This window comes from Mesocricetus auratus, unplaced genomic scaffold, assembly GCF_017639785.1.
Source record: "Mesocricetus auratus isolate SY011 unplaced genomic scaffold, BCM_Maur_2.0 Super-Scaffold_100041, whole genome shotgun sequence".
NCBI lineage: Eukaryota > Metazoa > Chordata > Mammalia > Rodentia > Cricetidae > Mesocricetus > Mesocricetus auratus.
This window is the reverse complement of record NW_024429218.1, coordinates 1,221,563-1,247,500: the sequence shown is the minus strand read 5'-3', so window position 1 is coordinate 1,247,500 and position 25,938 is coordinate 1,221,563.

The following is a 25,938-nucleotide window of genomic DNA, read 5'->3' as shown; positions in this document are numbered from 1 at the left end:
TACAGTCCTTTGATACCCTGAAGGTCATAGTCAGTTACAGTCTATGCATAATAGAGATTAAAAACCGTGGAACCAGTTTACTGGCTGATCAACTTACAGGAGCCTTCTAACCATCCTCAGGGGCCCACTGCCCCTATCGTGTGAATAAATTGTAGTGCTGTGAGGATATGATGTCTGAGCTGACTTCTTCTTTAGACTCTGACGATACCCTCACATATGACAGACACTAGCCTGGCTGCTTCCTGCCCATCTTTAGCTCCTCCTTTCCAGAATGCTAAGGGCACTGAGTTGCAGTTCACATCGGCATCAAACAATTTACATTGTGAATCTACAAAGTGATAAAAAATAAAAACCTGTGGAGATGAGGGACAAACACACCGCACTAAGGAAAAAAGAATTCATCAGTGATAAATTACTGTTCTATTTCATGTACTATGAAGAAAGTAAACAAAATAATTAGTTTATTTTCCTTTCCTTAAAACTTAAAAAATGAATTCATTTTCAAACTGATACATAAAAGTTGTACATATTGTAGTTTCCTATGTGGTGTGCTGGTACAAATACACCAGTACTTTCAGAACCTCTATAAGAAGTAGAAAAGGGCATTTACATTTTAATGCTAACAACTTACTTAACAATAACTCAATAATCAAAATTGGGAAAATCACGAGAACGTTATTGAATGCTCATCTTTTCCCATGAAGACTTTTGGCTATGCTGGACTCCAACTCACAACTACACATTACACTGATGGTCTCTATTTTCTTAATGTTCTTAAATCTGCCACAGCTCCTTCTTTTGCTTTTCATAATGTAAGGAAATTATAATTGGTTTATATACTTTTCTATTTCATAAAATCTTGTTAACAATAGTTCGTGACATAAGCCATTTGCAATGACTTGGTATTATATGAGGTTCCCTCTCTGTATTTCTGGATACCATAGACACTTCTATAACAATGGCCATGAGTGCATATTTTCAAGGGATGAAACATTCATTTAATGACTTCAAAAGTTTTTAGTTGTTAGATAAAAATCTGTCTTTATAGTGATGGAAAATGATATGTGGCATGTGATACTTTGAATGTAATTGGCCCTCATAATCTCATAGATAGTGGCAGTATTAGGAGGTTTGGCTTTGTTGGAGTACGACCTTGTTGGAGGAAGTGTGTCACTGCCAGGGTGGGCATTGAGGTTTCCTATGCTCAGGATGTCACCGAATGTCTTAGTTGACTTCCTGTTGCTTGTAAGTGGCAGAACTCTCAGTTCCACCACCATGTCTGCCTACATGCCGCCATCATTCCCAGCATGCTGATAATGGGCGGAACCTCTGAATTGTAAGCAAACCACTCCAGTGAAATATTTTCCTTTGTAAGAGTTGTCATGGTCATGGTGTTTCTTTACAGCAAAAAAAAATCTCAAGACATGGTAATATGGGAACCTAATGAAATGCCTAAATCAAACTAACATATCACAACAATTCTTGGTTCACATGATGAGAATATTTCATATTTAGTTTATTTATTCAAACATCAATGTTAATTTGTACCTCCATAGACTCTGGGACATTATTTTTACTTTGTAGGTTATGATCCAATATCATCTTCCTTTACTTCATTCATTGCTTATATAGTCCTAGTTCTGGTCCTAGGAAATCCTCCCAGTTAATTCCAATGTCCGTACAACACATCCATCCCTTTTTCAACACATTCTTTTGTTCTAACATCACAAGAAAGACATATCAAACTCATCTTGTACTGCTCTTGATCTTACCCCTAGAACAAGTCACTTTCTCTAGTAATACTACTTCTTTTTATTGGAGAATGGTATTTGGATTTGAAACACAAAACTTGAATACAAAGTGTGCTCACTATCATTTGAGTGCTAGTATTTATGTTGCATCAGAGATGAGAGAAATGCATGAAATCATGTATCTTATTTCTGTACCTCTGTGTAATTTTAAACCATGAGTTCATACCAATTTCATTTTATCTTTCCCCCTTCAGTTATCTGTAACTTCTTTTCTGACAACAAGAACCTGGCTTCCATTTTCCAAAATTTATCTACTGTTTGGCCTACAACTACACACATACTGTAACTGCCAGCATGACCTAGGAGAAGACAATGTGTGTGCGCTGCTGGTTTTGTCTTTAACATTGTATCATCTTGTTTAAAATGCATATTTCCTTCCAGATGTATCTTTGATGCCAAATACAGTGTGTGCTGTAAGTTTCTGAGTGTGTGTGTGTGTGTGTGTGTTTTAGTCAGTACCTTTCATGACTTGTCTGCTTGCTTCTCTTTTCCCTGTTCTCCAAATGGAAGCTGAAAGTAACCCCGTGGAAACAGCTGGTGCTTACTATAGAGACAACTATAGCAAGTGAAGGAATCATAGGAATCCCACAGAGATGCTGTTCCAGGAGTTGCTGTGACCTTGACAATGTCCACACCTGCTCCTCAGTTTACAATTAACTTTTTGTTAGAGCATCACACAAGCAACAACCAAAGCTCTCCTGTTGCCATTTTTCTAAGTCTATGTTTTCCTCTTAGCTATCCTCACTTCAGTCATGAGGTTTCTTGTCGACTATGCACTGTCCTTCTACTACTCCTCCCCCTCATAAGACTATGGGAGGAGGTATGTGAATCAACCCACGTTGACTTTTTATTATGTGAGTACATAGGAACTTTCTCGATTTGCTTAAGTCCGTCTGAAAAGATTTGGGTAACAGCTCCTCCTCCAAGAAGCCTCCCATAATAACTGTATTTCACCAAACTCATCGTTTTGCCTCATGGCTCTTGTCAGTACTAACCCAGACATATGTGTCATTCGAGCACCTGAAAATTGACAAAAAATAATCAGTTTCTGCAAAAGATAACTATAGCTTGTGTCAAGCAGACATAAGACTATGCAGCACAAGCATTATGATGTTGAAAACCTTTTAGAACTAATAAATTCAGTAAAGTTACAGGGTACAAAATCAATATAAAATTTGGTAGAATATTTATATATTATCACATTATTTGAAAAAGAAATTAAGAAAATAATAGTGTATGTGATAAAAAAACTACTTAGGAGTAAATTTAATGGAAGCAAAGGATCCATATGCTGAAAGCTATAATACACAATATTAAAATAAATTAAGGATGATACAAATAAGTGAAAAAACATCAGTGTTTATGGGTTGGGAAGAATTAACATTGTTAAAATTTATATATTCCTGGGATGGTTAATGTTGATTATTAACTTGGTAGAATCTATAATCACCTAGAAGACAAATTTCTGGGTATGCATCTTAGGAATTATCTTGAGTAGGTTAACAGTGTTAGGGAGAACCACCATAAAAGTGAATGGAATCATTACCTAGACTTATGTCCTTGATTGTATAAAAAGGGGAAAGTTAGTTGAGCACTAGCACCTATCACTCTCTGCTTCCTGACTGAATACATAACATGCCCAACTGTCTTAACCTCTTGCTGCCAGAACTTTTGTGCAAAGATGGACTTTGAACTGTGAACCAAAATAGACCATTGCTTCTTTAAGATACTTTTTAAGTGTATTTTATCACAGCACAAGGAAAAGTAAATTATACACTACTCAAAGTGATGTAGATATTCAATGCAATCATGTAAGGATGCCAAAGATATTTTTTAAAGTAGAAAAATATTCCCAAATGTTTTATGGAACAAGAAAAGATTTTTTGAGTAGATTGAATCTAGCTAAGAGAACAAAATTGGGAGGAATCCTATTCCATCACTTTAAAATATGTTACAAAGCTATTGTAGCAGAATAAGCATGGTACAGGCATAACACTGGCATACTGAGTAATGGAACAAAAGACAGACCCCAGAAATAAACACATATGCATATATATTTTGAACCAATGGAACATATGAAAAAGCAGTAAAAGATAAAAGGCTACATAATGTGTGGAAAGATCTAATTTGGCCTACATACACAGGGAACAATGTTGTGTACAACAAAAGCTCAGCAATCCTTTTTAAAATAATGAGCAGTATATTGGTTGTCTACACCAAAATTAGCAACTGATAGAATGTATGATCAAAAGAGCATGGGGACCACTAGTCATGTACAGAACCTTTTCCACTTTCTAATTAACCTGTCTCATTCTTAGCTCTCTTTCCTTATCCTTATCCTTCCATTCCTCCCTGCCTGGCCATTACTCCTCATCTCCCGAATGCAAGCTCCCTTGTCTCTGTCTTCTTTGAGATACTCTTCTTTTGGTCTTTTCTAAACCTCAATTCATCATTCAGAGCATATTTAAATCCTTGTTCCACCATAAAATCCTTATCAACTGCTACTTCCTCTGGGTCTTTATAGTACCCTACAAAACTATCACTTTAGCTCCATTACAGCATGTTGAAAGAGTCTGTGAGTTCTGTTTCTTTGTTTTAGATACTATCCATGTTATATTATTGTGTTATTCTTTTAATTAATTATATACTCCCTAATTTGGGGGAGAGGGGAGAATGTTCCCAAAACACTATATTCTTATTACGTATAACACAATTGTTCCATGGTTGATAGCTTATGTTAATGAGTGAATTAATGATGTCCTAGATGGATGTACATATTGTCTATGAAATATTCTCTCTCTGCACTCCCCTTCTGTCAAAGACTTTGCAGCCCATATGTGTGCTCCCTTTCTGCAGAGACCTTGCCCTTTTGTCAGTATCTTGTCAACTGTACTCTTCCCTTACTCTTCTTTATTTTTCCAGGAAATAATTATTTTTATATCTATGTGACATTTGGTATATTCAACTGTACACTTAAAATAAGTGTTAATCATTTTCCTTAGTGGATTATTAATTAATATATAATAATTAGTGACACTCATTGTTGACTATGTGCAGAACTTTCTACCCTGCTTCATGACTAACTTTACAATACTATGAAGAGCATTCCATCCTATGAAGAGCATTCTATCTTATCTTAATCCTTTATGCCTTCTTGTCTACTTTTCCCTTCCTTGCTCCTCTCCACTCTTCTCTCATTATGCCTTACACTGACACATCTGATCACTGATCACTTTGGCTTCTCAAATGTTTCTCCTTCTGCATCTCTGGCTGATCTGGGTGACATCAGAAACCTTCTAAATCATCTTCCTAGATCTCTCCTTCTGGATCCTCCATTCAAATTTGGATTCACCACCTCCAGCAAGCTTTCTGTGTGAAACTAACTCAAACTCTAGCAGTAACTGTTTAGGATTTATCCTGATATGAAATGGAACTCCAAAACCAAGAGGAATAGCCCTCACGCCTCAAGCTTTGGATGTGTATTAATTTCCACTTGGTACAAGTACAATGTGCCTGGAATGCTTCCCACTGTTCTGACTGAGCTCCTAGACAGCATGCTGTGATACAGTGGGGTCTATCTGAAACTTGCAATTAACTACTGTACTTAAGCTAATCGCTGCCTAATTAATGACTGCTCTAGCCATTGGTGCTGATAGAGCAGAACTCAGAGAGTATGGGATCCTCAGATTCAGCTATGTAAGGAGAAGGATGTGGCACCCAGCCAGTCCCCATCAGAACCATGGGTGCATTCCCAAACCTCAGCCTTCTGGGCTCCTTGGAATGTACTGTCCTGATATTCCAGACCTAGTAATCATCCTTCCATGTCTCACTTAGAGGTGTCCCCACAGGCCTGCAAAAGTCAGTGAACTACTTACTAAGCAAATTTGCTGACACTTCAATTGTCACTGTACTATCAAATACTTTTCAAATTTTCTACTTATTTCAGGTTAACAGGACAAAAACATAAAGGGGATACAGATACATAATAAAAAAAGAGTGGATATGTATTAAAATTTCCAATTAATAAAGTGTTTCTTATGACCACAACAGATTTATAAAACATAGAAGAGGACAGAGAAATGCACTACACTAAAGCAATCTCTTAGATAATATTGGAGCTTTTCTCTCCAGGTCTAGGGTTTGGTTGATAGGTTTGTGTTTTCTTGTTTGTTTGTTGTTTTTATTTGCTTCCAAGATTTCACTGGCTAGCCCAGGCTGGTCTTAAACTTGTAATTCTCTGCCTCAACTTCCTAAATGCTCTAATTATAGACAGGTGCTGCAATGTCTGGCTGTCTATTCTTTTTCTGTGGAGTCTTTTTTCATGCATTGTACAATTTTCAGTTCTGAATATTGACTTCATGAACATTTACAACCATTTCCCTCAACCACCTACACTGTATATTAACATGAGACTTGAATATAACATATGCAAAAATGTTGCTATGTCCTACATATATTTTTCAGATTTGCATCTGTATGTTAAACTGTGCGACAGAGATTTTTAATGTACTTGCTTACTCATAAAGACATAGTCTTAGAGAACTGAAGTAACCCACCATGGGAGGTGAAATAGCAAGGACACTACTTGAGCATACACTTCCAGATTCTAGATCTGCCTTTTTACCCATTAAGAATTCTGCAGCTTAAGAGCATGTTAAAACCAGTTTTCCCCACATGTTTTGCATGTTTATACGTGCATGAAGAACGATCTCACATTTCCACTCGAGTGAACTTGTAGTAGGCTGCTCTTAGTGTATGGTTTCCAGTACTCTCTAAGTGGTTGGTAAGACAGAATTGAAACAGAATGAGAGCTGTGTATGCTTTTCTGTTTGCAATCACTTCGTCTCATCTCTGGGCATGTATCATCCTTTCTGGTTGTATTGCTGTGACCACATAATCCATGTGGCTATTGGCAGAACACAGTCTTGGAAACATACAAATTTTTTAACTTAATGCTGACACTGCTGCTGCTGTTTTCCTGGATGCGTACAAATCACACAGTCTCTGAAAACGTCAGTTTTCTCATCTTCAAAGCAGGAATCAGGACAGAGATTTCTAGCCCACAGAGGACTCTATCCCACAGAGGTTTCTGCTAAGAATATTTAGTGGAACATGAGGAAAGTAGGTGTAAAATATTCCATTCTTCCCTTCACAATCGGCAGAATTCTATTAAAACTAAATACCAAGGGGGTCAAGGTCACCACAAGGGAACCCACAAAAACAGCTAACCTATGCTCATAGGAGTTCACAGACTCTGGAGTAAGAGCTACATGGGACTGACCTAGGCCCTCTGCATGTGTGTGACAGGTGTGCAGTCTGGTGTATTTGTATACATTCTAGTGGTGAGATCAGGGTCTGTCCCTAATGCTTGAGTTGGTTTTGGGAACCTACTCCCCATGCTGGGTTGCCTGACCTTTATAAGAACCTTAATAAGAAGGGAGGAGCTTATTCCTACTTCAACTTGTTATGCCACGTTGTATTCATTTATGTTTCTTAGTCTCTTTCTATTAACTAATACATATAATGTTTACTTATTTGATTAAAATTTTTCCCTTGTGAACAATACTAACTGTTCAGTAGAATTTATTCTATAACAGGATGGGTAGCCATAAAATCAAATCTAAAATGTATCATTATGTAAGATCATCTTACATGTATACAGTTCACACAAGTTAGAGTAGTAGAATAAAAGGAACCAATTGACTTTGTTAAGCCAATCAGAAAGTGCCTTTTATGGGTGTTATTGAGCTATAGTTCCATAATTCAGTATGGGACTATTAAACAGTCCTGTTTTAAAAGAAGCAGAAATGATAGTAGTTAGATATACAATAATAATAATGTGCTCACCAGAACATTGTCTTTGTTACTATGAGACACTATGTGTGAAAGGGTTCTAAGTAGTTGAAGCATGAGATTAGGTTCGAGGTTAATACAGTATTTTGTTTCCTTTTTCATATGTCTAACTGCATACTCATCCCTTGCATAAGAGATTATAAGGACCCACTAAATTCCTTTAGAAAAGAAGGCTTACACCTAATCTATACCTGATAACTGAGTGAAAAATTGACATTCAGGAAGGAGGCTGAATAAAGTAAGAAAAGGACGGTTAATACAAGTAATGTCTGTGGCATTATGGGAAGATTTATTTGAGGCTAATTGAACAGGTGCAATTAATTAGAGATGAAGATGGGGAGAGGGGATTCTAGGCTGCTGTCCGGGAGGTTTTGGGAAGGGAATGACAGTCTTAGAAACCCTTCAGTTTATTTCAAACTTTCTTTTTGTTTTTCTCTTCCTTTTTTGAAAATTTAAGTTAGAAACAAGCTTGTTTCACATGTCAATCCCAGCTCCCTTTCCCTCCCCTCCTCCCCTGACCACCCCACCAGGACTCGCAATGTCCCACCCAATCTCCACTCCAATCCCCAGGGAGGGTGAGGCCCTCTATGGTGGATCTCAAGAGTCTGTCATTTCATCCAGGGCAGGGCTCACAAAAGTCCAGGCTGAGAGAACATCCCTCATTATGGGATAAGCACTCAAAGTCTGTTTGTACGCCAGTGATAAATACTACTCAAGGTCCCATAGATTACCTAGGCCCCCTCACTGACATGCACATTCAGGGGTTCTGGGTCAGTTCTATGCTTTCCACACAAACATCAATCTGTGGTCCAAGAGCTCCCCCTTGTTCAGGTCAACTGTTTCAGTGAGTTAAACCAGCCCAGTCTTAACTCCTTTGCTCATCAGTTCTCCCTTTCTGACACTGGATTCCAGTTCAGTTCAGTGTTTAGCTGTGGGTGTCTGCCTCTCCTTCCATCAGTCACTGGATGAAGGTTCTGTTTTCCCAGACTCTCTGGCAGTGGGATTGTAGACTGGCACTCCCCTGATTCATGTTTAAAATCCATATATGAGTACATACCATGTTTCTCCTTTTATGACTGGGTTACCTCACTCAGGATGGTTTCTTCTAGTGTCATCCATTTGCCTGCAGATTTCAAGATTCCATTGCTTTTTCCACTGAATAGTACTCCATTGTGTAAATGTACCACATTTTCTCTATCCATTCTTCAGCTGAAGGGCATATAGGTGGTTTCCAGGTTCTGGCTATTACAAATAATGCTGCTATGAACATAGTGGAACAGATGTCCTTGTTGTATGAATGTGCATCTTTTGGGTATATGCCTAAGAGTGGAGTTGCTGGGTTTTGTAGTAGACTGATTCCCATTTTCCTGAGGAAATTCCATACTGATTTCCAAAGTGGCTGTATGAGTCGGCACTCCCACCAGTAGTGAAGGAGTATTCCCCTTTCTCCACATCCTCTCCAGCATAAACTGTCATTGGTGTTTTTGATTTTAGCCATTCTGACAGTAGTAAGATGACATCTCAGAGTTATTTTGATTTGCATTTCCTGGATGACTAGGGATGTTGAGCACTTTCTCAAGTGCCTCTCAGCCATTTTTGACTCCTCTATTGAGAATTCTCTATTTAGTTCTATACCCCACTTTTTTTCTTATTTTAATTTTAAATAGCTTGTTTTACATGTCAATCCCAGTTCCCTCTCCCTCCCCTCCTCCCGCACCCCCCACCATCCCCTCATCCTCCCACCCTATTGCCAACAGCTGGGAGGCCAGCATGGGACTGATCCAGACCCCCTGAATGTGAGAGTCAGTGAGGATGCCTGGGCAACCTATGGGGCCCTGAGCAGTGGATCAGTGTTTATCCCTCGAATACAAACAGACATCATGTGTCCATAACACAAAGAGGGATGCTCTCTCAACCTGGACTCTTAGGGGAGTGCCTGTACCCTACCCTGAGTGAAATGACAGACTCTAGATATGTACCCCACTTTTTGATTGGATCCTTTGGTGTTTTGGAGACTTTCTTCTTGAGTTCTTTGTAAATTTTGGAGATTGCAGATGTGGTATTAGTAAATATCTTTTCCCAATCTGTGGGTTGCATTTTTGTCTTGCTGACTGTGTCCTTTGACTTTTCTTCCATGCAGAATTAAACGTAATCTTCCTCTGAAACACTGTACATTCAGTTTTCTTCCGTGACTCTCTCAGGGTCTGATATGAGCTGGCTACTTTCTCCTAAACTTCTGTCACCTTTGATTTACCAACCAACTCTCCTTCACTCTTCAAAATTCAGCTCATATATGAACAATTCCAGTGCATCACAGTCAAGCCCCACTGACAAAAGATTCCTCCTGAACTCTCAGGGCTCTCTCAGCATCATAATGGTCATCTAGGATTTATAGTCTTCACATTTATATCTCTGTTGCTTTGCACAGGACCTGACACAGAATGAATAAATGAGCCTGCAGTTGAACTTCAAGGGTGCAACTATCCTAACGGATGAAAAAGAATGTGCCTAAAATGGTAGTTCACACCTGTAATTCCTGCCCCCTGTGAGGCTAAGGAAAGAAGATTTCCATGACTTTAAGCTCAGTTTGGGCTATGGTGTAAGACTTGATTTCAAAACAAAGGAAATGGGAAGTCCTAGCCTCATAGAAAGTTTTGAAAGTAAACGGATAGTAGCATTATGTGGTAGATACAAGGAGGGAAATATTTTCATATACATCACCATGAATGTTCCAGTTCAGGATTCAGGAATTTTTCCCTGAGGAAGATAAATGTAAGCTTTGATAGTTTAAACTATAAATGGGATTCCATGGAACAGTGACAGATACTAGGTGTTGGGATTTAAACTGATTGGGGAGAAGAAATAGCAAACAAGGCCAGAAATAGAATTCAAACTCCAGGCACCAACCCACAATCCAATCATAGTGAGTAAGAAACTTCAAAGCTTCCCCCATAGGTAAGGCTGGAGAAGCTATTGAAATGGGAACTACTAGATAAGACATGACAGCCAGAGTCAACCCACAGTCAGGACTGGAAAAATGGGTTAGTAGATTAGACCATGTACTGTTCTTACAGAAGACAATACCCATGTCAGAACATTCTAGTTCCAGGGCATTGGATGTTCTGGCCTCCAAAGGCAATTGCCCTTATGTGCAAATACTCCTATACAGATACACAAACATATAATTTATATATATATATACATATATATATAAATAAACTAAATGTTTGAAAATAGGAACACACGCTGATGACAGACAGACTGCCCCATCTTAAGCAAGATGAATTAGCAAAATCTTCCCTTCTTTCCCTACCTTTTTCCACTAGGATAGTAAAAAATGTGCTTGGAGGTAGAATATCAGGATTCCAATACCGCAATCACTGTTTTTAAAGCCACAAGCAAAGCTCTGAATTGTTTTAAGACTCACATTTCTCACCTCAAAAGTGAACATAATTGGCCACATCTTACGGAGTTGATTAAAAAGTCAGGTCAAAAGTGTAGAGAGAAGCCTTTCCCTTGCCAGCCACTTTGGTTTTTCCCCACCAGTTGCCTGGGCTCTGCTGCATTGTAGTCCGCAAATACAAGACTCTGTATTAATTATGAAGCTGTTGGCTGTTTGCTTGTTTCTTACTGGCTATCTTTGACTTAAACATTCAACGCATCTAAGTATTTCTCTTACTGGACAGACATCTTACTTCTCTGATGGGCTACATGATGACTCCCTGTGTTTCTCCTACCCAGAGTCCTCCTCAACTCCTAGTCCCACCTATCTTGCTTCCCTATTGGCCAACAGTGCTTTATTGACATATACACAGGACTTACCCATCATCTCCTCTTTTCTGTCTAAACAAAAAGAAAGGTCTTAACTTTAACATAGTCAAATTATATATAATAGAACAGCTATCAAGCAAGAACACAGTTACAATATTTTGTCTATCAACATTCAGAAAGATTTAAAGAAAATATCTATCCCATCCTTGTGAGTCTAAAGTCCTATATGTAGTTCATCTTTTATCATAACTAAGGAAAACTATAATTATAACTATCTGTCTTCAACTCCATCAAAGACCACAGAAGGATAATATATAAACACTAGGATTGACAGAGACATCTTGCTGCCTGGACAGTCACTTGAAGGTCCTCTGTAATGTTGGGGCATCCATCTTCAGCCCATAGGCCACAGTGCATTTGAAAGACTTCTCAGCAAAGCAGGAAGTCTCAAACTGTCCATTTGCATTTGCAGTCTGTCATTCATTTTTCTGTGTCCTGCAGAAAGTCTTGTTGACTCTTCCATGAATCAGGAACTGTGAAGGATTGTTTGAGTTCAGCAGTCACTTTCCTGTGGGTCCTGCATATGCAGTTTGTACAGGAACAGTCAAACAGTCTAGGCAAGAGCAGTTTCTTGCCCAAATGGCTAATCTTGCCATGTTGAAAGCTAACTACATAACAAGTTTCTTCGATGCCCATCTTCCTCTCAGACGTAATTGGTGCTGCCAGGAGCAGACATTTCTCATTGTCAAGAAAAACCCTAAACCATTTTAAATGCCATTTTCTGAAGGTCTTTGAAAGGTTTGAAGACTGTCTATCTATCTCAAATATATTTCTGTGTATCTAGAAAACCAAACTTACCTAAACATAAGTTCTGACTATTATAAGTAACTATCTATAATCTGTATTTAATTATGCATTATGTTTTAAAAGATTAGTATAAACATAATACTTAATCAACAGGAGAAATATACACATCACAAAATTGACCTTGAATTTATATCAATAAATGAAAAACCATACCAATACAAAGTACTCATTTCCATACCATGATCCCCTTTTTCCTTTAAAAAGAGATTGGTTGTGATCATTAACCAATTATAAGAAACCCCATTCAAATGAAAACAAAGATTTATAAACAATATGGGGATTTGGACATCGCTCATTCCAAACTGCTTCGTGCAGGAAGGGGGCACTGTTCATACCATAGGGATCATGACAAAACTCAGAAACCTGTGTAAGTCCTTATCTTCAGGGTCTGTAAGGCTCCATCATCTTAGCTGTTTTAGATGTTGAATCACTTGGGCCATTGCTTCTAGGGGTCTTGGTTCATCAAACCACAGAAGCCTGGAAGGAATCCTTAGCTTTTCATTTTCTGTAGAAACATAAACAAAAACTCTTTTCCAAAGTAACATAACCTTATACTTAAATTTTGAAGTCAAGACACTTTCAAAAGATATAAGTTGAATTAATTTAGCAGCATTTATAATCAAGTATACTTTAGTAGTTGTTCCTGAGCACTCAAAAAACTGAAAAACACAATAGCATTCAGTATCCAGACTTTCTGTGTATTTTCCATCTTTACGTGGCTTATTTATTTATCTATTATTACTACTGTATTTCTTTTACTTTTATTTCTTTATTAGTTTCTCTGAGACAGTATTTCTCTGGAAATCTGCCTGCCTCTGCCTCTGGAGCAAATCCTACAGGCGTGTGCCACCACAGCCTGCTTTTCTATTTATTTACCACTACGCCGTTTCTTTTTCTCTCTCAGTTCTACATATATTTTTAGACGCGCTGTAAACCTTTAGTGGTATTTCTTCATCCAAGTCTGACTTTACTGTAAATCTTTATGTTTTTCTGATCATGTGTCTTATCTGTTAAAACCACGGCTGTTTAAACTGCAGTTTTTCCAAGATGGTGGGCATAAGCGTGACTCCAGTTCATTGCCTCAGTCTATGCTGACATTCAGCAAAAGCTGCCGCTTAGAGATATGATCACTGCCATTTCCAGCTATATGTACACACCTTTTAATTGTTAGCAGAGCCTCTTAAAAGAACCTTGGTTTTTTTTTCTTACTTATGCTGACTCAGGAAAACTCCCTTAAGTGAGCAGCGTGAGTCTCTGCCTGTCACTAGCAAAACACAAAACAGAGCCCACCTGAGAAAAATGCTGCTACCAAGAAACCATGCTTTTCTCCATTCCTTTGTTTCTAAAATTCCTTTAAAGCTTTTGTCATTCTACGTGGAAATTCATGATCCCACTCCTAACACCATTTGTATAGAGAAGCCTTTTCCTTGCCAGCCACTTTGGTTTTCCCCACCAGTCGCCTGGGCTCTGCCGTGTTGTAGTCCCCAAATAATACACAAGACACTTTATTAATTATGAAGCTGTTGTCTATTTGCTTGTTTCTTACTGGCTATCTTTGGCTTAAGTATTTAACCCATCTAAGTATTTCTCTTACAGGACGGACATCTTACTTCTCTGGTGGGCTACATGATGACTCCCTGTATTTCTCCTACCCAGAGTCCTGCTCAACTCCTAGTCCCACCTATTTTGCTTCCATATTGGCCAACAGTGCTTTATTAACATATACACAGGACTTCTCCATCACAAAAGAAATCAAATCATATCAGGTTAATAACAATCAGAGAGTGTATATGAGAATTATGCAAGTACTCTAGCTGTTTAATAAATGCTTATTGATTGCAAATCTATTTACGGGAAGCAACATTCTCCTCTAAAAGAACGTAAGAATGGCTGTTTAGAGCTATTTAACATGACAGTTAGGATTCTGTTCTCCCTCTGGAAAGATATCCTTTATGTTAATAGAGAAGTGGCCAGTCAGAAGGTAGCTGGTTGTTTGTGGTAAACCAGTGTCCTGTTTTCAATAGTTTCAGATCAACAGATTTGGATCCTCAATTTTGTTTCAATACCTATAGGGGGTGTAATTCATTGGGTGGGTTAACATTGCTTAGGTGATGACAAACTGACATGTAATCTTGATGCTAATTTGTTTTTTAAATAAATCTTCTGTTAACTTGATAATGTTCAATAAGTTACACTTCTTAATTTAGTTGTTCATTCAATATTTAGTTTTGTTATGTTTCAGATAATAAGAAACTTCATAATAATTGTCTTTTCCATTTGGGAGCCGACAATCCGATAGCAGACTCAAGCATGCAGTTTGTGTGCAAGGGAAGATATGAGAGTAAAGAAACCAAGGTTAGGCACCTTGGTGACATCAAAGCTAAGCTGAGCCTGCTTGAAGGAATCAGGAGAGATATGATTGTTGATAGGTATTGAGTTGCTCTTGAGGGGGACATGGGAGTTCATTAGATAAAGGCAGCAAGAAGGGGCACTTCTCACAGGGAGGATCAGCACCTGCAGAACTGTTACAGCCCTGAACAGCCTCCTTTCCAGGGAACTGCTTATTCTGGAAACAAATTCGGTGGCATGGAGGTAAGAGACAAGGACATGGAAAGCCAAAGCATAGGACTCTCATAGGGAAGACCATGGATCTGGGGCATTTGGATAAGATTAAGTAGAGGGTAAAGAGGGGAAGGAACTCACCTTTCCCTTCACACAAATCCCTTAGTGGGTCCATGTTGATTTTTACCTTTAAGAGAACCAATGTTCTCCATGGTTCATTACCCTATTGGTCTGGAGTAATAATTTGACAGGCATGTTTTGATATTTGTATGAATCAAGGACTTGGTTCTATATGAATCAAGGACTTGGCATAACTAGCTTCTATCCATGATGCCTTTTTGACTAGTCAATAGTATAGTAGCTAAGATCAGGATGGCTTCTTATATGTGAACCTTGGCTCCATCACTGGCTAAGCATAGTGTGGTTTTAACCCTTTAAGCCTCAGTTTTTTATCTATAATAGCAATAATATAACTGTTTCTCTTAAAATTCATGGGAAAGATATGGATTGCCAATTGCAGGTGCTATGTCCTAGAAATTAGACTATAGTTTAGAAAGTTCTAGATTCAAATTAATAATTTCTCTAGCTGCTGGTAGAACATCTCGAATCTTAAGGAAATTCAAACTATCTGTCTTCCCAAATCTTGGCTCTAGCTTTTTTCTACTTTTTTTGGCACACTGCAAAGCACATTGTGTCAATTCCATATCTAAACTACAAAAACAGTTACATGAACCAGAGAAGGTGACTGTGGGAGGCAAACACAGTCCTGTTTGCAAATTTTCCTGTCTCACAGAAAAGGTGTGAAAACTCCCTGTTGGTTCTGTTTGGGATCAGCTTACAGTAACCCCTACATATATTCTGGGTAGGAGTATAAGCCCAACAACAACAAAAAACACTAAGGGAATTTTTTGGTCAAGTGCATTACAGAAATGAAAAACCAAAATGAGGACTGGCTTCAAATCTGTCATTAAAACCCAGTGAATAGATTAGTCATCCAGGCACAGATCTGACAAAACTTGTTTGCAAATTGTGAACAGTATTTTCTTCTGCAATGATCCTAAACTCCAGCAGTGAATAACGTTTGTCTTGCATCCTTTCATGTTGCTAAGTGGTGCTGAACTGCACTGGCTCTAATGGTTCACCTTGGCTACAGACTTCGGATTCTATTGCTTTTGAAGTCCCAAAGAGAGTGTCTATCTGACCTGAAAAGTCTCCAGTTTGAAGTCCAGAATAAGCAGTTCCCTGCCCTTCAGATATACTCAGACTTTCCCCCAGTAGAGTCTCACAGTCAGCAAGCATCATCTACAAACTCTTTAAAGTTCCCCATCTAGGCAGCTGATTTCTCACTGGTAAAGTGTAGAGTTTGAATGATGAGAGATCCTTCAGGAAGATATGTGTTGAATGCAAAGGATTTGGGATACATTAGTACATTCATGGTAGATTTGCATTCTTCAAGTACAAACCACTTGAGGGTTGTGACTATTGTTTTCTTAGAGGAAGAGAAGAAGGTGGCATAGGTGACTCCCTCTCCAGTTTCCATGGCAATGCATTATGAACTCAATCCTTAGCATGCATGAGGGAAAAAGCTGAAAACTGTTGAATTGCAACAATCCTGAGACTGTGGCAATACACTGAGGCAGCCAAAAGAGTACAGGCTTGGAACATAGGGGCATCATGTCAATCCCAATCATATATTTTATTACTTAGAATAAGAAATATATTGTGTTCTCCTAGCCTTGTTTTCTCCATTTGTAAAATGGCACCTATAATAATTATCTCACTGAGGGATTTAATTCAGGATGACAACCATGGTGCATCACAAACAGAAAACACCTCCTTTCAGCATTCTCAGTATAGGATTCCATGAAAGGTTCTTACAAAAATGAGTTCTACCACATATGAAAAGAAATGTCCAATATTGAGGATTTCCAAACAGTGGGACAAACTGCTTCTCAAGAGGCTGAACCTGCCAATCAAGTCATTGTTAGAAACATTTGAGACCAATTCAGTAAACCCTCATAATAGTCATTTAAAATGGAGAGATAAAAAGTTGGACTAGGCAGCATTTAAACACCAAGATTTAAAGATTCTTCAGAAGTCATCTCATTTTAAAATGCCTTGCAGGTTAAGCTAGACGCTCCTGGAGATACCACAGGAGTTCAGGTAACCAGATGCCCTTATGACCCAGAGGAAAAAGGCAACTGTTAAATGTAGTCTTGGTCATGGGAAGGAAGTTCTCCTGATATTGAGCCTCAAAAGCATCTGGCCCTGAAACACTGTTGAATGGCTCCCATTCACTGCACAGTGCCACAACTATCAGGCGAAAGAAATCATATTCAGCCAAACAGTCCTTCATTTATTTGACCCAACATCTAGTTCAGCTGATTATTCTCTGAGATGGCATGCCCTAGGTGCGCTGTTAATTAGAGGGAGGGAAATTGATATCCAAAGCCTTCAGAGTGGTCAGGAGCAGAAGCTCAACCTCAAGATTAACCATAGGCTTTGTTCTCTTCCTGACCTGTCTTTGGGTTTCAACTTAATGCTCTATTATAGTGGTTCTCAACCTTCTCAATGCTGCAACCCTCCTGCTGTGGTGACGTCCAACAATAAAATAATTTTCATGGCTACTTCATAACTGTAATTTTGCTACTGTTATGAACCATAATGTAAACATATATGAAAAGGTCATTGCATTGCAAAGAGGGTCACAACAAACCATCTGAAAACTGCTGTCCTATAATAATAGTTTCTAACATCAAAATGGGAGCTAATCATCAAATTCCATTTAAATTTCCTACACAGATGTAACAATGATGAAGACCTGGTTTTCAAAATATACTGCTTAAGTCACTCAATTCTAATGCGATGAGAGGGGCAAAAGGAAGTGAGAAAGAACCTGCAGCTGTCACCCCAGAATGTCTGGAGAAGGTTCACTCGAGTTAAGATTTCTTTAAAGTCCTTGTTTTCAGGGATTTATTTCCTAATAGGATAATATGGCTGAGAAAGAAACAGAAGTTATTACTTCTAGAGAGGGAATGCTCTGTTATGAAATCTGTATGGGAAAACAAATTTTGATGTTATGTTTACAATACAGTTGTGCTCATCAAACCAGAAATACCTTTGATTTTCAAGGAGAGATGCCAGAAAGTAAGGTGAGCTCCAGTGGACTAAACTGGGCATACTTTTTGGATTGGAACAAGAAGCTCAAATTATCTGTCCAACCCTCTGCTTTCCAACAACTCCAATTCACCACTGTTCAATATTTAGTTGATCAATATTTAGTGTACTTACTCAGTGGCTGTCTCTAGAGTGTCTTGGGCATTTTTTCTTGGTGTAAATAATCTCTATAAAATTTGTAATATGTTCTCTTTTGGCATTGCAGTTGCATAACAACTGGTAAGGATCTTTACTTGTACAGGGAGATGAATATTTGCAACCTATCACCTATAATCTTCTGGAATTCTGAGCAATTGGCACCAACTTGACATCCATTTCTCCATAGTTGTCTATAACTCATCCTTCAAAATTTGGGAATCTGGTAATCTTAATCTCTCCCTTTTCTCTTCATCCCTTGAAGTAGTGGATGCTTCCTACTTGAACTGATCTCAAATGAAGATATGTATCTATGTCTTGCTAGGTTTACTCCTTAAGAACAGAGATCTTTATTAAATACCCAAACAATGTTTTCTAAATGCATCCATTGTTGGAAGAAACTATCTTGCCTCTCATCACTGATGAGTACTGCTTCCTAACCTTGGCTCTGTCTTCTTTATTTCTATTATTAGTTTTTTTATTTAAATCAGAAACAAGCTTGTAAATCCCAGCTCCCTCTCCCTCCCCTCCTTCCCCACCCACCACCAGCCCTACCCCATCCTCCTACTGCTCCCCAGGGAGGGTGAGGCCCTCCATGGTGGATCTTCAAAGTCTGTCATATCATCCCGGGGAGGGGCTAGCCCTCCCCCATATGTCCAGGCCGAGAGATCATCCTTCCATGTGGAATGGGCTCCAAAAGTCCATTAATATGCCAGGGATAAATACTGATCTACTATCTGAGGCCCCACAGATTGCTGAAGCCTCCTTACTGACACCCATGTTCAGGGTGGCCTGGATCAGACTCATGCTGGCCTCTCAGTCACCAGTCTGGTATCCATGAACTCCCCCTTATTCAGGTCAGCTGCCTCTGTGGGTTTCACCAACCAGGTCCTGACTCCTTTGCTCATCACTCCTCCCTCTCTGCAATTGGGTTCCAGAAGTTCAGTGTGTCTTCCTCTGCTTCCATCAGCCACTGGATAAAAGCTCTAGGATGACATACAAGGTAGTCATCAATCTCATTATCGGGGTAGGGTTTTTAAGGTAGTCTCATAGCCAGTTGGTGTCATTTTTGTGGACCTCTGAAAATCACACTAGTGCCAGATCTCTCCTCAATCCTATAATGGCTTCATCTATATGATATCTCTCATCTTGCTCTCCTCTTTTCTTCCCCTGACTCAACCTTCCTGCTCTCCCATGTCCTCCTCTCCCCTCCTCTTCTCCTTGTCTCTTTCTCTCAACTCCCTCTCCTGCCCTTCCTCCCATGGTCCCAATCCCCTCCGGAGATCCCATCCCATTCCCCTTCTCCAGGTAGATCCATATATATCACCATGCACAAAACTTAAGTCCAAATGGATCAAAGACCTCAACATCAATCCCGCCCCACTGAACCTCTTAGAAGAGAAAGTGGAAAGTACCTTTGAACTAATTGGTACAGGAGACCATTTCCTGAACACCAGTAGCACAGACACTGAGATCAACAATTAATTAATGGGACCTCCTGAAACTGAGAAGCTTCTGTAAGGCAAAGGACACAGCCAAGAAGACAAAACGGCAGCCACACAATGGGAAAAGATATTCACCAACCCCACATCTGACAGAGGGCTGATCTCCAAAATTTACAAAGAACTCAAGAAGCATGTCTCCAAAACACCAAATAATCCACTTTAAAAGTGGGGTACAGAACTAAATAGAAAATTCTCAATAGAGGAGTCTAAAATGGCTGAGAGACACTTGAGAAAGTGCTCAACATTCTTAGCCACCAGGGAAATGCAAATCAAGACAACTCTGAGATACCATCTCACTCCTATCAGAATGGTTAAAATAAAAAACACTAATGACAGTTTATGCTGGAGAGGATGTGGAGAAAGGGGAACACTCCTCCACTGCTGATGGGAGTGCCAACTTGTGCAGCCACTTAGGAGATTACTCAGGAAAATGGAAATCAGTCTACCATAAGACCCAGCAATTCCACTCTTAGGCATATACCCAAAACATGAACATTAATGCAATAAGGACATCTGTTCCACTATGTTCATAGCAGCATTATTTGTAATAGCCAGAACCTGGAAGCAACCTAGATGCCCCTCAACTGAAGAGTGGATAGAGAAAATATGGCATATCTACACAATGGAGTACCACTCAGCAGAAAAAAATCAATGGAATCTTGAAATTCACAAGCAAATGGCTGACACTAGAAGAAACCATCCTGTGTGAGATAACCCAGTCACAAAAAGACAAACATGGCATGTATTCACTCATATGTGGATTTTAGAAATGGAGCAGGAGAGTGTTAGCCTACAATCCCATACGAGAGAGCCTGGGAAAGAGTGAGGCTCCTAAGAGAAATATGCATGGCTCTGTATTCTTAAAAAATGCCAGATTCGGGCCCAGTGGTGGTGGCGCACACCTTTAATCCCAGCACTCAGGAGGCAGAGGCAGTCGGATCTCTTTGAGTTTGATACCAACCTGGTCTACAACAGCTAGTTCCAGGACAGACTCCAAAGCCACAGAGAAACTCACCTCAAAAAATCTAAACAAATAAATAACTAAAATAAATAAATAATAGTGACAGATGCTAACCTAACTGTTCACATTCAGGACACTGGCTTGGCATCTTTCTCTGGTAGTTAATGGGCACATAAGACTTACCCTCTTCTGTATTTCACATCTACACTGTGGCTGTTTTAGGAACCTAGGCTTTTTTCTCCCCACAATATTTTAATAAATCAAAGTTTTATTTAAAGGAAAATAGAGTCCTCACCTGGAGATATAGGGTTAAGCTCAGCTGCTAAATATAATTTTTAGAATGATCTAGATATTGGTGTTACCAGATGCAGAGCCCACTGTCATTAGGTAAGATTTTGCCACACCTTTCTATTGGTTTTTACTAGTTTTACTCCCTTAGAGAATTGGTGGATATAATTTTCTGTCATGGGTTGGCAAATGATCCCAAAATGTAATGACTTAAAACAGCTACCACATATTCAATGAGATGGAAGTATGGAAAGGTCTCAGCCAGGATGAATCATTGCTGCTAAGGAGATAAACAGATAGTACAGTACAACAGTAAGTGATGGATGGGGTCCATATTCAATCCTGAGTTCAAGTATAAAATTACAAGTAGGAAGCACAGCCTATAGGGGGCACTTAACCCACACTTCTTGAATGAATGAGCTTTAGCTCACAGGGAAGGCCATGATTTCCAACAAGTTACATACTGTTAGGAATCAGTCTCTCACTCCTGACATTTTCCTGTAAGTCAAAATTGATTGTCCTTGAAAGTTCAGCATCTTTGATTATTTTTGAATATGTTGACAAGGGGAAAAGTAAAAATAAGATTACTTGGGGAAGGAAACTTTAGAGCTTCTTCCATCTGGAACATCCAGAAGAAATTTACTATGCAGTAATAGAAAAGCAGTGTGTCTCAGGACTGTGACCCAAGACCTGCCTATTGCCCTTTACTCCCAAGCCCCAGGCCACAGAAGATGCTAGCTCCTTAGAGCATCAAAGCTGGACTTCAAAGAGTCACCTTGACTCTGGTAGTTCTCTTCCTGTCTAAAGTCATAGACCCTATTCATTATGAATAGGGGGTGATTTGAGAGATGAACAGGGAGAGTAGGATGACTTCACTGTGCTGCACATTGACAGCCAGTGGTTAAATATTTTCTGCACAGGTTACAAATTCTATAAACTGAACAAACTGCTTCACCTTACAAAGACTTTGTTTCCTCATCTTTGAGGGAACTATAATGGTGCCAAGTCTATGGTGAGTAGGAGAAAAGGAACCAGAATGTAATGAGCAATGCTACATCAAGCCAACTGTCCTTCATCATTACTAGAGACGGAGCCCTTGATCTCAATAACTAAAAGCTAGTCAGAGAGATAGATCCCCACTTGAAGCCAGAACTTGTGGAAATCTATATTATGAATCCATCTTCTTTGTTCTTTGAATGATTTCCAATTTCTATTTCTTTAACAACTGTTTATTGGCTATAATGTATCAGATAAGATGTCTGGCCCTAAGGGAATATAATGACACGTGAAATAAAAAGGATGCTATTAATCTCCATATAGACCTATGGCCAGATAGGTACAAACATGTGGGTGCAAAGCCTGGAGCTTCTGAAAGGAAAGCCCATTTAGTCACCTCCTATCTCTTTTTAATTGCTTATGATCGGTTTATTTATTTGACCCAACTGATCTGCGAAGGCATATGACTTGGTAACAACTAGGCAAACATCCGGCTTCGTTCTGTTCAGAGTGGGATACACAACGCAAGAAGAAGACCACATTTCCCTGCATCCATTAATGGAACTGGGACAAGGAAGGTAGGGAAGGAAACAATGTCTGGGGACAAGAGGTTCTCAGCATGAAAAGTTGCATCGACAAAAATAATTACGTTTAAAAGAATGGGTGTTTAGCTACTTTTACACTGTATGGGGCTGGTCTGAAGCTAAGGAGGGACAGAAGCATGCTTAAAATCCCCGAATTTTCTCATCCTTAGAGGCACTGGTGTTTGGCTGCTCCCCCCACCTTGCCCAGGCACCAGCAGACCCCAGCAGTTCGACTTCTCTGAATGTGGATGTGACCCATGCCTGTAGCACCTGATGAGCTCACAGGTCTCCAAGGTTACAGGAACTGCTTGCTGCTTATCTGACCGCAGAAACATCCCAGGCCGAACTTCCTTTCTTTTCCATATGACCTTGTAAGGCTGCTTCCCCTGGCTCCTGCTGCCCCTGAGTAAGAAAATGAAGTGCTCTCCCTGTTCTTCCCCAACCAATGATTATAGCTGCACATGGACCTAATCAGCTATTCTTCCTATGGGGCAACTGTCCTTTGCCCCTTCTGAATAAATAACCTGTCCACTGGTAGTCTCCAGGGTGTTCTTTCTCATTATGTACTACTCACCACTACTCAGGATCCATCTTTGGCCCCAGTAATGCTTGACTCTGTTTCTCCTCCCAGGGTTGGGATAGTCCAACCATGCTTGGATGGACTCAAACCTGGTATCACTGTAGTTTTAGAGAGAGGACTCTTTAAATTAATTTTGGGACCAATGTTCCCTGCTACCAGTCACTCACAGCAGACACACTGTATATGACTCAAAGACCAGGACAAGTTGAGTTAACTCAGTTTACCAACCAAAGTGGCAATGGACAGATGCAGCCTTCAGGTATGCAAGCTATCATTGTTTTTGTTTTTTTAAAGACATTAAGCAATAATAGAGAGGGTGTCTGAACTGGCCTTCCCCTGTAATCAGATTGATGACTACCTTAATTTTCATCATAGAACTTTCATCCAATAACTGATGGAAGCAGATGCAAAGATCCATAGGTAAGCACTGGGCTGAGTTCCCAGAGTCTACTCAAAGAAAGGGGGCAGTAATAATATGAACAAAGGGATCAAGACCATGATGGGGAAACCCATAGAGACAGCTGACCCAAGCTAGTGGGAGCTTACTGACTCTGCACTGACATCCTGGGAACCTGCATAAAACTGAACTAGACATTCTGAATATGGGTGACAGTTGTGTGATTTGGGCAGTTTATGGGTCCACTGACAGTGGGATCATGAATTATCCCTAGTGCATGAACTGGCTTTTTGGAGTTGATTCCCTGTGGAGAGATATCTTGCTCAGTCTAGAAACAGGGGTGGGGCGGTGTTTCGTCCTTCCTCAATGTGACTTGACAGACTTTGTTGACTCAATATGGGAGGCCTCACCTTCTCTAAGAAGTAGATGCAGGGTGGGATGGGAGGATCAGGAGAGGAGAGCAGGGAGAGGGAACTGGGATCGGTATGTAAGATAAAAATTATTTCAATAAAAAGTAAAATAGAATATGTTTGTTTCTTAATTTGCTAGAGAGATGGGTCAATGGTTGAGAGAATTTGCTGTTCCTGAAGAGGACCTGGGTTCAGTTCCCAACATCCACTTGGTGGCTCACAACCAGCTGCATCTCCAGTTTCAAGAGACCTCATGATAGCTTCTGGCTTCTATGGGTGCCAGGCACACATGTATACATAAAGACTTATTTGTAATTATGTTAATGTGAATGTCTGTGCTTGGGTATATACATCTGTGTGTCAAGGCTTGGGTGCATGAAGAGGCCAGACATGTAGGATTTCCCCTAGAACTGACATTATGGGGCACTTGTGAACTACTTGACATGGAAATAAAATTTGCATCCTCTACAAGAGCAGCAAGTGCTCTCAACTGTCAAGTCACATCCATAGCACCCCACAGTTATTTTCAAGAGCATAAGTAAACTCAGCATGAAAATGAAAATCACAATGGAGAATTAGCTAAAAGTCTATTTTCCCCTTGAAAATATAGAATATCTGGCAATGATTGACAGCATTTCCAAAAGTAACAATCATACATAGTTGAATAAGCTGTGTTCTCTCAGATGAGACATTTCAGTTTGCCACACTCCTTATCATTCCCTATGCCCTTAAACCTACATCACTCCACAAAGTGTGTTGTATGTTTTTTTAAGTGAACCTGGAAAGTCTAAGGATCCATAAACACCTGGAAGCAGCTTGGCTCTATTGTGCTAAGTAAGATAGATTTGCCACAGAGAAGAACTAATATGTGCCTACCAATGGAAAAGATGCAAAAAGGTTGAAAGGTAAAGATGAAGAGGTCAGAGAAACGTGTAGGGATGTTTAAGTTATTTGTCACCATGTACAGCTTACCATACCTAACACTCTACTCTTTGTGTTTGTTTCTGTCCTTTGAGAATTAAAAGAATATCTTGAGAACAAGCTACAGAAGTGTTGGGGAAGTCTTATGCTAATAAAGCACTGTCTGGCCAACAGGAATCTAGATAGGTGGGGCTAGGAATTCAGGAGGACTCCAGGAAGCCAGCCGCGTGAGTCTCGGCTTGTCGCTAGCAAAACAGAGCACACCTGAGAAAAATGCTGCTACCAAAAATCTGTGCTTCTCACCGTTCTTCTGTTTCTAAAATTCCTTTAAAGCTTTTGTTATTTTGCGTGGAAATTCAATCCCGCTCCTGACAACCATTCTGTAAAGAGAAGCTTTATCTTTGCTAGCCACTTGTTTTGTCACCCGCCAGTCGCCTGGGCTCTGCCACATTGTAGTCCCCAAATAACACACAAGACGCTGTATTAATTATGAAGCTGTTGGCCTTGCTTTTTTCTTACTGGCTAGCTCTGACTTAAGTATTTACCCCATAATTGTTAATCTAAGTATGTCTCTTACCGGAGAGGTTTCCGAGCTTCCTACCCCAATGGCGGTTACATCTCGACTCTCTCGTGTTTCTCCTACCCAGAGTCCTCCTGGACTCCTAGTCCCTCCTATCTAGATTCCCTATTGGCCAGACAGTACTTTATTGACAAATGCACAGGCAAATAACAGGACTTCCCCAACACAGAAGCACAGAGGCTAATTCAGAGAGGAGTGAGGACATCTGCTTTGCCATCGTGTTCTCGGTTCCATCCCTTTCATGGGTTAATGTGACATTTCTTAGGCTAGGATTTAGGAACCACAACATTTGGCTGACTATGACATTCTTTTCCTGTCTACTTCTTCAAAAGCTTCACAAATGCTATCATGGAAACATTTGCAGTCCTCCAACTGTACCTTTTACACCTTCATGTTAGAATTCTTTATCTTCCCTTTACCTACAGTATCACATTTCACCAAGCAAACTTAAATTTTCCCTTAAAGCCTCATCTTAAGTACCTCCTTGTCTTTGAATTAATTCCAGATTCTTACTTTTCCAGAGGCCAGATGAGTCATCCA